The sequence below is a fragment of the Phaseolus vulgaris genome, chromosome 1 (assembly GCF_051622355.1).
Source record: "Phaseolus vulgaris cultivar YP4 chromosome 1, ASM5162235v1, whole genome shotgun sequence".
Lineage (NCBI taxonomy): Eukaryota > Viridiplantae > Streptophyta > Magnoliopsida > Fabales > Fabaceae > Phaseolus > Phaseolus vulgaris.
The window spans coordinates 12554204-12568522 of record NC_143498.1 but is presented as its reverse complement, the minus strand read 5'-3'; positions in this window follow the sequence as shown (position 1 = coordinate 12568522).

Here is a 14319-nt window from a genome sequence, read left to right as displayed (position 1 = left end):
GGAACTTGATCATTCAACCAATCAACCACAATGAGAAGGTCGCATGATGACACGTGACCGATCGATCCATGAGCGACAAGCCATGGGTTGATCAGGTCAGCAGGATTAATCCACGATTAAGGGTTGTTTAACACAATCCTAAACATGAACCAATCCCCTAATTCCGGCTCACCAACAAAGGTCCATTAAGGTAATATAAATAACACAAACCCCAAAAATCAGGTTTATCATTATCTAAAGTACTCTGACGCCCAAGAGCCGACACCCTAACTGACTTGAGCGTTAGAGTGTTTTCTGCAGATACCATTCATCCCGTCTATGAGACCAGACAACCAAGAACAAGAAGGAGAAACGGAAAGCTTAGAGTGACAATGACCGATTGAAGGAAGTGAAAGAACAATTATTCTCTAGACCCAAAAACAGTTCAAGAACAAATATATTTTGAAAATAGTAAAGAAAAATAAAACTAAACGCATTAAACGACTGGTACGTCAACGTGGTATGAAGGGGATTGGAATTTTCGTAAGCCGTTTGCTTGCCAACCAGGAAAAGTGTACGAGGCTTCCTCACCAAACTGTGGAAAAGCCAACGCCTTTTACCCTTTCGTCCTTCAGCCCGCGGAATTGGACTAAACCGCGCGTTCGCGTAAGTACCATACACGTGTCATCTTTGGACCATTCTTATTCTTTGTAAGCACCAATAAAGAAATTTTGATTAATCCACGGACTTTTATTATTCTTTATTTAGTTTATCCGAAAAAAGAATATTATTATTCTTTGTAATTACCACTAGATATTTAAATTACAATTAATAAGCTTCTATTATAGGTAGAAAATTTCCAGGTGGTTGAGAATTAAAGACCGGCTTATCTGTTTACTTTTATGAAGAAGACATGGCAAAACGTATGAACTTAAACTTATATTAGTGTATATGTTCTGTTTATGCAGAAAACCGAAATGATAAAAAGAGGAAAAGTGTTTATATTTGTGTTCATCAATGTTATCGATTTTCTGTTTAAGTTTCTTAGTTTATTTTCGTTGTTGTTTTGAGAACCTTTTAAACTTTCTTTTGAGTGTTTTGAGTGCAGTGAGAAACACCCAAACATTTGGAGTGCAAATACTTAGGAAGTGATTTGGACATTTTGTTCTGACCATTATACTACTTTTTGTTATATTTCTTTGTCTTAGTTTTTGTATAATTTTTTTTTTTACTTGATTTAAAGAGATTTTTTGAGTCCGCCGAAGAGCTTAAGAAAGAAAGGAAGTGTCAAATATGGATAGCCTCATATGGCTCTTTACCATCTCCACCAACTCTTTGAACAACAAAAGTTAGAAATCCAAAATTTCTACAATGGGAGAAGAAGGAAGAAGACCATCAAATTTTGAAAGTGATATGGAGGAGTTTTATCAAAAAAGAATAGTCGCAAGGAAAGGGAGACAACATTAAAGATAGGGAAGACAAGTTTAATAAAAAATAATATTAGATTTTCAAAGTTTTTAGGAAATTTTGATCCCGATGTATATATAAAATGGGAAAGGAAGTAGAACAAGTTTTATTTTTTTTTATGGTCTTTCTGAATTGGACATGATTAAATTTTTTACTTTAGAATTTGAGGGTTATGCTTTATTTTGGTGGAACCAAGTGACTAGTGATAATGAAAGAGACAAAATGATGTTACTGGTCACTTGGATGCTTTTAAAGATTACATGAGAAAAATGAGAAAAAGGTGTACGCCACACATTACAAAAAAGACTTATTCTTTAACTCCAAATGTTGAGGCAAGGTAACACAAGTGAGGAGGATTATTATAAGAAGAATAAAATTTTTCCCTAGGGAATTCGAGGAATTCAAAATAGAAATACAGAAGAGGCAATGGAACAAATTGATCACATCCTGTCCCTGCTTTCCTGAATAAACAGTGAGAGAGTTTTATGCAAACATCTATCCAGTGGACTCCAATGGAATTTACAGATACTCATGGGTAAGAGAAGTGTTGCCCTATTTGCTATGATGCAGTTGCTATAGGAAGATACCTTCAAATTAATTTGGACTTAACTAAAGAAATGAAGAAAGAAACAAATAGAAGAAGAAAGTACATCTCCGTGGCAGCAGTGGTAGAACATTTGTATATCTCCGAACAAGCAATCGGAAGAGGAAGAACTAGTTTTCCTAGGAAAATCTACAGGTCTAACATGAATACAATAGCACAATTATGAGCAAGCATCATGTTTGCTAACATTTTTCCCATGACTCGTGTTTCTAACATGACCTTAGACAAGTCACAATTTCTTTATTGTATAACTCAGGTCATCACAATGGACATAACATAATTAATCTCTGAAGAGATACACAGATTAAACATATATCTCTGCAAAGCCTTTGGTTTTTTCCAGCTTGATCTTTGAACTATGCAAAAGTATGGAGTAAGAGTACCTAGTTATCCAGTAAGCATCATTAGACCATCCACCACCAACGCCTATATTTTTACTCACTACACTAACCAAAGTCATAATCAAGTGCCAAGAAGAAGGGTAGCCACTTTAACAAGAGAAGAATTTGCAACTAAGTAAACCATACTTGAAGTTATTCAACCTGAGTCAAGGATGGAGGATGCTCTGAAACATATTTAGCAACAGTTGGTTGCTAATCCTATAACTTACATTGTGTTATTTAATTTGTTTTCCCATAATCAACAGCTGCACCAGCCAGCCACAACCTTCCCATTGATGATAGAAGAATATTTTAGAAGAATTGTAGCTTGGCTTGAAAATTCAAATAGAAATACCACTGCAACCTCAACCAAAGGATTTGTAAGGAATGAAAAAAATGTTAGACCAATAGTAGCATCTGCTTCTCTTCAAGAAGCTGAAACTTCATAGCAACCATTGTATATAGAGAAAGTAGAATGAGCTGAATCTTCTGCTACAAATAGTGAAGAATTTATCAACAGTATTCTTGAAGCTATAAGAGAACCTAGAGAAGAAAAATCAAATGAAGCAAATGAATGAAAGTTGATTTATCTTTTAGTTTGTAATCAAATACTTATAATTATGTGTGTGATAGAGTAGTAGTAGTTGTAAATCTTGTTGAACAAGATGTTTTGATGTCTTCAAATCCAAGTGAAAAGCTTGAAGACCTTGTTGTTGTTGTGTGTGTCTAGTTGTTTGAAACTTGTCAATTCACTCCTTAAGATGATCCAAGTTCATTAGAATCTTTAATCTTTTGAAAAGATGGGTTTTATAAAAAGCTGTTGAAGTTTCAACAGGTTGAAATTTTGAAAAATTAGCCTGTTTTACCTTAGTAGTTTTTGAAAAGGTTTTGAAAATCTTGACTTTGCTGTCAAGTCAATTGAACCGATTGTTTCGACAAAACAACCGATTGTTTTCCTGAAAACCTTAACAGAATTCTCTTAAGTGGTTTTAATATGTTTTAAATGATCCTAACTACCTTGGTTCCTTTATTTAATGTTTTTTACCACTCGGTTGGTCCATATAAAGGTGGTTTTACGCTCCTAATCTTGGAGTAAGAAAAAAAGTTAATCAAAACAGTTTTTCCAAGATTTGAAAGAGATTTGGATCATTCTTAAGTGTGTGGAATAAGATTGGGTTGTAATTCTGAACCTTAAGTTTTGTAATACCCAGGTGTATTCTATTCCCTTCTTCCTTGATTACTCTATTTCTGTATTTGTGTTGCCAAGGAGTGTTGTGTGTTCTTGAGGTGTTCAAGATCAACATTCTTGGTGTGAATTGCCAAAGTTAGTGTGTTTCTTTAGGGGTTCAATGTCACTACTTTGGTGTGTGGTGTTTGTAATCTGGTTTTGATTGCATAGTGGATTACCCAGTGGTTTCTGAGGACTGAATGTAGCTCTTGGTGTAAGAGTGAACCAGTATAAATTTGTTTGTGTGATTCTCTCTTTCCCTGATCTCACATATATCTGTTTTAAGTTGTTTTTATTAACTGCTGATAAAAACAACCGGTTGAATCGCAAAAACAACCGATTGATTTTCTGGAAATCAACTAAAACAGCTTTGTGCGTTTCTTTCCTTAGTTTCTTTCTCTGTGATTCTTCATTGGCTTTCATTATACATTCAAAGTTTTCGAAAATCTTTCATAAACAATTCACCCCACCTCTTGTTTAAGGCCATATATTCTAACAAACTTGTGTATGAATGTCACGATTCCCTGCACTAACACTAACCAAGGAAGCAACAAAGCTATAAAGAAAAGCACTGAGATGTAGAAGCTTGATCCCTGCATATGAAGAGAAGAAGGAAATTGCACATAATTATGCAGAAAAGTGCATAAAATATAGCAAACAAGGATGGAGCATCATAGCCCAGCACATGAAGAATGGCTCAGCAGATTGAAACTCTCCAAAAAGCTAAGTGCATCACCATACACAGAGTGAATTAATGCCAACACAATTACAAGAATTCTAGAGAAAAAGGATTGAGCGAAAATTCCTTAACCATGACGAAATCCCAAATTCACTTAGAAAGGGCTCAAGCTAAAATGAACCAAAGATAGGATCAATAGGATTTCGCCATTAGCCCTTGCCAAGCCAATCTTACCTCATGATCAAGATCTGGAGCGAAACCCTAATTCTTGAATCTCAAGAAGCTTAAGGATTGAAGATTGAAGCCTAAAAAGGATGGTTAAGGATGAAGAAAGCCAATCTTCTTGGTGGATTAGCCTGCGATGAGTGAATCACTAATCTCCTTGAATCCCAATTCTAAAATCTATAAATAGGGACCTTGGGGCAGCGTTCTAAGCATCAAGAGGAAGAGGAACTTATAAGTACCAATGAGTGCCAAGAGGTAGAGAAACGAGATTAAGAAGGATTAACTGGGATCCTTAGAGAGGCTTAGATAAAGAGGTTATACTAGTTTAGGCTCAGAGAGTTTGAACTTCAAAATCTAATCAGGCTAAGAAGGCCAAAGCCTCAAAAGAAGTGAAGACCAATGATGGCAATCTCATGAAGTTCTTCTTAGAATCATGTAAAGGATGGTGCGGAAGCCATGGATGTGTGTGTGCAAGATCCTCCTAAGAGTTATGGTGATCTTGAAGGTGCATGGTATGTATGGAAGTTGGGAGGTTCGGCCAGCCCAAGGAAAGGTGAAGGATGTGAAGATTAGAGCCTAGAATCTAGGTAGAAGCAAAGCTTGGCACAAAAATGGCAGCATAACTTTACTCACAATAATCTTGCAAAATACAAGAGATGACCTTCCTATTTATAAGCTATAGGGCCGTGAAAGCTAAGCTAATTCCTAATGAAATGAGAGCCAAATGAAATGCAAAATGACAAGGCACATGGCACATGCTCATGACCGGCCAAGTAAGAAGAGTTTCTAGAATGTTCACTCTCTTATGCTTTCTAGCAGTACTCTAATTACTAAGCACCCCTAATGGGCCTCCATGTAACATGTACAAGGCTTTCTCTCTTCCATCCGTGGCTTCATCCAATTGGGCGTGAATGTGCTTAGCCATTGACCTTGTAATAGGGCCTAGACGGTCTAGGTCTCCTCCTAGACGCTCCATGTGTAGCCTTCCCTCATCACGTCCTAGACGCTCCTTCCTTGAGTCTAGACGCTCATCACGGTCTAGCTTTGGGTCTTGGCTTCCATGGTGAGATGTGTTTGGCCCTCCTCCATCATCCCCTCCCCCTTGGAAATGATTTGTCCTCAAATCCAGCTCGTCATCGTCATTGGTACCTACAAATGGAGAAAGGTCAATTACATTAAAAGTGTCATGAACTCCATATTCAAGAGGTAGGTCCAATTTATATGCATTGTTATTGACTCGCTTAAGGACTTGAAAGGGTCCATCACCTCGGGGACTTAGTTTGGACTTCCTTTGAGTTGGAAATCTATCTTTGCGAAGGTGAAGCCAAACTAAGTCTCCTTCCTCAAAAATTATTTCCTTCTTCCCTTTATTGTTGTATTTTGTGTACTTCGCATTTTGTTGTTGTATTTGGAGTTTAATCTTCTCATGCATTTTCTTTACAAAGTCGGCTTTGATTACTCCTTCCTTATGCACAAATTCTTGTGGATTATGAAGAGGTAACAAATCCATGGGTGTGAGAGGATTAAAACCATATACTACTTCAAAAGGAGAAGCATTAGTAGTTTTGTGAACTACTCGATTGAAAGCAAATTCAATGTGGGGAAGATACTCATCCCAAGATTTATGGTTGCCCTTCATGATAGCCCTAAGCATAGTCCCAAGAGATCTATTGACTACTTCAGTTTGGCCATCCGTTTGAGGATGACAAGAAGTTGAAAATTGTAGTCTTGTTCCAAGTTTGCCCCCAAAGAGTTTTCCAAAAGTGGCTTATAAATTTGGGATCTCTATCGGATACTATACTTCTAGGGAGACCATGAAGTCTCACCACTTCTCTAAAGAAGAGTCTAGAAATATTTTGAGCATCATCTACCTTGTGGCAAGGAATAAAATGGGACATTTTGCTAAAACGGTCCACTACCACAAAGATAGAATCATGGCCTCTTGCAGTCCTAGGAAGTCCTAAAATGAAATCCATGCTAATGTCTTCCCAAGGAGCATTTGCAATCGGCAAAGGGGTGTAGAGTCCATGAGGCATTGTTCTAGACTTGGCTTTTAAACATGATATGCATCTAGAACAATGTCTTTGGACATCTTTCCTCATGTGTGGCCAACAAAATTTTGCTTTTAAAAGGTCTAGAGTCTTATCAACTCCAAAATGGCCCATGAGTCCCCCCTCATGTGATTCCTTGACAAGGAGTTTCCTATGTGTTCCTTGGGGAATGCAAAGTTTTCCCTCTTTAAAAAGATATTCCTCGGACACATAGTACCCTCCTTGCGCTCTATGTAGACATTGGGCATAGATGGATGAAAGGTCTTGATCTTCTTGGTAAAGTTCTCTTATGTGGTCAAATCCAAGAATTTGGGCACCCAATTTTGAAAAGAGTGTATGCCGTCTTGAAAGAGCATCGGCCACTATATTGGTGCTTCCTTTCTTGTATTTGATTACATAAGGAAATTGTTCAAGAAATTCCATCCATTTAGCATGTCTCTTGTTGAGTTTGTGTTGGCCCTTTAAATATTTTAAAGACTCGTGATCACTATGGATGACAAATTCTTTGGACACAAGGTAGTGTTCCCAAGTCTTTAGGGCTCGCACAAGAGCATAGGTCTTAGGGCGTCGTCTTAGGGCTCCCCTAAGGTCATTCCAATATGTAATGGGAGGTTCCCTATGAAGACGCCTTTCTCTTTCGAGAGAGGTCCACCAATACATGGCGTTCCCTTGGAAGCTAAGGGTGGCTAGGGGTACCTTACGTTCTTCACTCACCCTATGGCAAGCAAAGAGTTGTTCTACCTTCATCTCCCAATCTAGGTAGATTTCTACGTTCTCCTTACCATGAAAGTGAGGTAGGTCTACTCTAGTTTCCCTTGGCCCCTCTTGCTCCCTTTGCCTATTTCTTCTAGGGGGTGGTTGGTAATAGTCATTAATTCTAAGGCTCCCCTCCCCTAGAGACTCATTACTCCTAGATGCATGAGTATGAGTTTTTTTTTATTTTTGTGATTTTTGTGATTTCTCTTCTTGGGCTTTAGCCAATTCATTAATCTTATTCTCATTCTCCAATTGTCTAAAAGAAATTAATTGCACAGCTTGTGAAACTTCTTTCAAAAGAGTTTTAATAGATTTTACTTCACTTTCAATAGACTTTGGAGAGTGAGGAGAATAAGACATGGCTAAAACTTTGTGTATACAAGTGTTTTACCTTGAGAAAATTTAGGAAAGTCAAAGAAGGTAGTTTTCCAGGTAAGGGAGGTGAGTGACAGAGGACTACTTAAGTACCAAGACTTTGCCTTAGCCAAAAACTATTCCTCAATGTCTTTACACAAAGCTTTCTCTTAGTAAATCACTTAGAACACAATTAAGTTGAGAAAACAAATGCAAGAAAACAATGTATGCTAACTAATTAACAAAGTTAGACGGTTTTAACAAAGCTTAACAAAACAACCACACATACAAAGCGTTACTAATTAAGCAATGGAAAAGCAACTAAAAACAATTAACAATTGCTAATTAAAGAGTTCTACACTAGTCGGCCCTAGGTGAGGCTTCTTGAACACTTGGAGCCCTTGAAGACACACTCACCGTCTAGTAACGTAATTAAGAGGTAATTAACACAAACTAAGTTGCAAAGAAATTAAGAAAACTCCCTTTGTTGTTCCTCTTTTTGCTAATGGCACTTCCTTGTTGTCTTTGCTTGTTGTCCCTCCAAGTGTTTGTGGTGTTTTCAAGAAAGCTTGATTCTGCCTTGACTTTGTTTCCCCTTAGAATGAAGGTCTTAATTCTCCAATTCCAACACCTATCAAAAGACTAGACCTTACCCAAGTCAAGTTTCCATTCAATTAAGCACCAAAGGAGAATAAATTCCAGCACCAAATTAGAGGTCAAAGAACAAAAGCAAGAAACAAATTAATTGAATAAAACAGTACCACCAAAAGGAGTTAGATTATGACAACTAGAAAGAGGTCCAAGAAATATTAAGCAAGCAAATAAAAGGTACTCAAATAAAGGTAGGCACACAAAAGAATTCCTAAGAATGGCACTAGATTAGATTACAAAATAAATAAAAAAGCAGCACCACTGGAAAATTGTTGTGGGCCAGAAACGTGTTTTTCCCCAATTTATGTTGAGCTGTGCTTTTTAGATTTGATTCTGAAATTTGATATGCAAGATATTCAAGATCTTAGCTAAATTATGGCGTTGGAATCACTCAAAACGCATGAACCATGTTTTTTTAATAAATTTTCAATTTCAGTGTTCAGTTACGCCAGCTGTAGCGCCTCAGATTTGCACACTGATTTTAAAAATTTTATCATTTTTTTTCTGTTGACTCTTTTGAGCTAATTCTTTTTTTGTCTTTTCTATAACACTCTAATCTTGCATATTCCAGAGAATCAAAATTTTCCTATGAGTGAAAATATTTTTCTGGAACAAAACAGCCAGCACAGAGAATGTGAAACAGGGGATTCTGGAAAAACTGGAAAAAACATCAAGATACCAAAATTTAAACACAATGGAATTAAGAAGAGGAATTTGTGTAAGATCTAAACACAAATATGAACTCAAACTAAAATTAAAAGGCACCAAAAGATCAAATGAACAGCAGATTCAAAGCAATTATATATACCCAAAATAAAGAAACAATCAAGCCAATCAAAGGACTACTATGAATTGATGACATTGTGGATGAACATGACTTGACAAAACCATATATGGATTCAGAAATTAAAGACTCAAAGAGCATGATATGAACCAAATTAAAAGTGCAATAAAGACTCAAAAACCTAAAAGAAAACAGCAACTCAAAGGTGTATGGAATCCTATCACAATTTGCACAAGAATTGTTCAAGACCAATTGAACAAAGTGCACCGGTTGGATCTTCCAAATAGCACACCAAAACAAATTAAAGTGTAAAAAACAGCAAGACAATTATGGAAATAAGATGAACAACATGAAATAAAGAAGAACTAAAAATGAAAAGACCAAGAACAACTCATCTTTGAAGAACCTATGCTCATGATACCAAATGATGGCAATCTCATGAAGTTCTTCTTAGAATCATGTAAAGGATGGTGCGGAAGCCATGGATGTGTGTGTGCAAGATCCTCCTAAGAGTTATGGTGATCTTGAAGGTGCATGGTATGTATGGAAGTTGGGAGGTTCGGCCAGCCCAAGGAAAGGTGAAGGATGTGAAGATTAGAGCCTAGAATCTAGGTAGAAGCAAAGCTTGGAACAAAAATGGCAGCATAACTTTACTCACAATAATCTTGCAAAATACAAGAGATGGCCTTCCTATTTATAAGCTATAGGGTCGTGAAAGCTAAGCTAATTCCTAATGAAATGAGAGCCAAAAGAAATGCAAAATGACAAGGCACATGGCACATGCTCATGACCGGCCAAGTAAGAAGAGTTTCTAGAATGTTCACTCTCTTATGCTTTCTAGCACTACTCTAATTACTAAGCACCCCTAATGGGCCTCCATGTAACATGTACAAGGCTTTCTCTCTTCCATCCGTGGCTTCATCCAATTGGGCGTGAATGTGCTTAGCCATTGACCTTGTAATAGGGCCTAGACGGTCTAGGTCTCCTCCTAGACGCTCCATGTGTAGCCATCTCTCATCACGTCCTAGACGCTCCTTCCTTGAGTCTAGACGCTCATCACGGTCTAGCTTTGGGTCTTGGCTTTCATGGTGAGATGTGCTTGGCCCTCCTCCATCAACCAATCTCTGGAGGAGGAAAACCTGAAGCCAAGCTGGTAACAACACTCAAGGATCCATGTTTTTTGTGTTTAGCTTCTCATTTTAAACTATTACGATAAGATCTTATCATGAGTTGCTAAATTTATCTTGTTGGGATTGGATGATGATGTGATATTTTTGGAGTTATTGTTGTTTAAAGATGCATGTTTCTCTTTTATATTCAAATTCATTGGATTTGGTAGTATGCTTAATGCTCAATGGTGAGGAACGACCATTGATTATCCATAGGGCATGAATGAGGTCGAAGGGAGATTTCATGTTTCTGAACCCTTTTTAGCAAACCATAGGATTCAATGGTCGTAGAGCGCGAAACTTAGACTATGGTGAACTATTCCATCATAATGCAGAGGTTAGTCATAACAACGGCTTATTGCTCTAGATAACCTTGCGCGAGGGATCGACTTGGTTTGGACAAAACAAGAATAGAAGGGGCTTGAGACCCCCGATAAAGGTACGCTGTTTCTGAATACTTGAGACTGAAACTGATTATTTTTTTGTATGCTCTCACTGACTTGATCGTTAGAGAGTGATCAACAGGTACAAACCCCTCTTTCCTAGCGGAGCTCTCCATTCAGTTCAACCGAGGTCAACCAGCGAGAACATTTGGCGCCCACCGTGGGGTCCGATAAAACTTGATCTCATCCGTATTCGTGATTGAGCCTTCTAACAAGATGAGAAACACAAGGCAAGACCCGCAAGGAACTAAAGGAATCGATGCCCCCGTCTTATAGCAACTCATGAATACCATTAAGGCCCTCCAAGAGGCGAACGAGGAGCACAAACGAGAGCAAAAGCGAATCCAAGAGCGGATCTTAGAAGAAGCCAAGGCTGAGTAGGAGAGGCTACGAGCGGAGGCCCGAGCTGAGCAAAAGCTTCTGCAGGATCGTTTGATGGCAGAAATCGAGGCCTCCCAAATAACCATGGAGGAGCACACGTAAACCAATGAGAAATTGTGCAAAACCAATAAGGAATTACGCAAGATTCTGCACCAACGTGCCTGACGTTCCACCAGGGAACGATCTCTAAACTTGCCAGCGAGAGATAATCCCAAGCCATTCTCGCAGGAAATCATGGATGAGCCCGTGCCAGCTCATTACATCACACCTAAAATCGCCTTTTTCACAAGAATAGAGGATCCTGAAAATCATCTTACGACATTCAACACTCAGATGATTATCTCTGGAGGAATGAATGCCATCTGATGTAAGATGTTCATGGGCACTTTTACATGTACAGCCTTACAATAGTTCAGTGGGATCCTGGATGGTTAGATAAGCTCTTTCTCTTAGTTCTCCAGGATATTTTGAGAATAGTTCTCGATCAACAAGGTCAAGCCCCCGAGGCTGTACGACCTTTTCAGCGTGAGGCAAAGGGAGAGAGAGTCGTTTAAAGATTATCTGAACAGGTTTTGCACGATTATGGGAAGACTTCAAACCCATGATGAAGATATGATGATCGTCGATTTTGAGCAGGGATCATGGCGGGACCGTTCAATGATTCGTTAATTAGGAATCCAACCTTTCGAGGTACGTGAGCAAGTGTTCGCCCACATCGAAGCGGAAGAGGTTGTGCTCAGGAAGAACGACAACTCACACTCAAGGCAACCTAGGCCTAAGGAGAGCAGCCGAGCTCGGCCCCTGCGGGTCAACGAAACCTCTTTCGATAAGAGAATGAACTCGAGGTATGTACCATATGTAGCCAGGAAAGATGAGCCCAAGATGAAGGAATGGAAGAGTCAACATCTCGGCCCAAGTTCTGAGTATCCTACAAAAAACTCTTGAGTATGACACGAGTAGCAAACAAGCTAAAGCTTCCCTAGAAGACAGATCGGAACTTGGGAATGCACAAAGATGTCGGGTGCGAGTTCCACAAAGCATTTGGGCACAACGTTGAATGATGCATAGCCTTGGGTCACCAACTGGCTAGCCTGGTGAAGGAAGGGTTCCTAAAGGAGTATCTCGAGGCAAACCAGGAAGAGAAAAAGGGAGAGATTGTTGTCAGGGACCAGGCACATGAGACACTAGTCCATGGAGAGTTGAACACCATCTCGGGAGGATTTTCTGGAGGAGGAAGCTCTGCCTCTAAACGTAAATTATATGCGTGAGTGGTGATGTCCTTGGATACGAGGAGACCTGATCACCTTCTAGAGCCCACTCTTTGCTTCACAAGTTCCGACCTGAAAGACATGGTTCCTCACGAGGATGATCTAGTGGTGATATCTATCGTCACTGTAGGAAGGAAGGTGCACAAAGTCTTGATCGATCAAGGAAGCTCGGCTGACATAATGTTGTGGGGAACGTTCACCAATTTGCAGTTGTCCCCCAACCAGTTGAGGTCATATGATGGGTGCTTGGTCGGCTTTGTGGGAGATCAGGTAGAAGTATGAGAGTACATTGAGCTAAAGACGACTTTCTCTAACTACATCGCGACCAGGACGATCACCATCAGGTACATTGTTGTTAACGTGTCCTCTGCTTACAATTTGCTTTTGGGGTAACCTTCCCTGAACAGGTTGGGTGCGGTAGCCTCAACGACCCATATGAAGATGAAGTTGCCTTCTCCTAAGGGAGGAGTGATTACTTTAAAGTTCAACCAGAAAACGACGCGAAAATGCTACGAGAGTAGCCTAAGGAATAGAAGAGGGATTTATGCAATCACTGTTCAGGCAGGAGAGCCAAAATGGATGGTGGGGGTGGAAGTCATCAATGACATGCAATCTGGACCTGCTGAAGAGGTTCAGGAAAGGGAGATAAAAGGAAAGAAGTTTAAGCTCGACACCTCGTTGGGAAAAGAGCTCGAAGATAAAACAGCCGATGTCATATCGGAGAACATGGATGCTAAGTAAGGTAGAAACAATAATGTTTGGAGGAAATAAGCAAGATTGAATAACTCAAGTTGGTCAAATAAGAATGAAACATTTACCATCTATTAACAGTGTTCTTTTAGTAGACAATTTGAAACCTTAAACCTTAATATAAGTCAATTATATGATACTAGATGTGATGTTATGTTTAACACAAACACCAATGTATAGTTAATTATTGTGATGGCACCAAGCTATATGTTGCTAATAGACAATGTAATTGATACTAGATTGAATTAGACAAGTTATTAGTTCAAAAGGTCTTATGCCTCATAAAGATTAAAAAAGATCATTGGGTCTTGAATATAAAAAGTGGTCATGAAAGTTTAAGGTTAATATCAAAATTGCAAAGACAAACCTTGTAAGAGTTTTGTCAATAATATCAATCAAATATGATATTTTTTTTGAAGCATACAAAAAAGACAAACAAGTTAAAATATCTTTCAAAAGTAAAACCAAAGTTTCACTCAAAGACCTCTAGATCTACTACACTTAAATTTATTTGTTCCTACCAATATTTAGTCCATAAGTGATAAAAGGTACAGTTTGATCATAATAGATTACTATATTAAATAAACATGGTTGAAATTCTTAACCCACAAGGACAAATCTTCCAAAGTATTTTGTAAATTCTATAATATGCTCAAAAGAAAATGAATCTATCTATTACTTCAATCAGAAGTGACCACAAAGGTGAATTTGAAAATTAATTTTTTTCAAGACTTTTGTAAAAACTATGGCATTAACCAAAAAACTTCAATTCCAAGAACACCTTAAAGGAAATTGGAGAGGAAAAATCTCTCTGGTGAAGTTCCTTGTTGTTTATGGACAGAAGCTAACATTTCAATGGAGAATAAAGGAGAGAAGTGCAACATAATTCTTGGAGGATTAAGGTGTCGATTCATCTTAGAATGGCTTCTAAGAGAAACTACTTCAACTTCCTAATGACGGTTCATTGTGAAAAATCCTTAAGGGGAAATTCTTCAGTGACCTTTGAGAGTGAAAGAAATTTGCTAGAACAACATAAATTCTCATACATTTCAAAAGTGATTACAAGATGTAAAAGAGAGATGTTTATAAAATTGAATAGTTCCTCTTAGGCTCTAGCCTAAATGAAACTCAAATTCAAATATTACCTAAA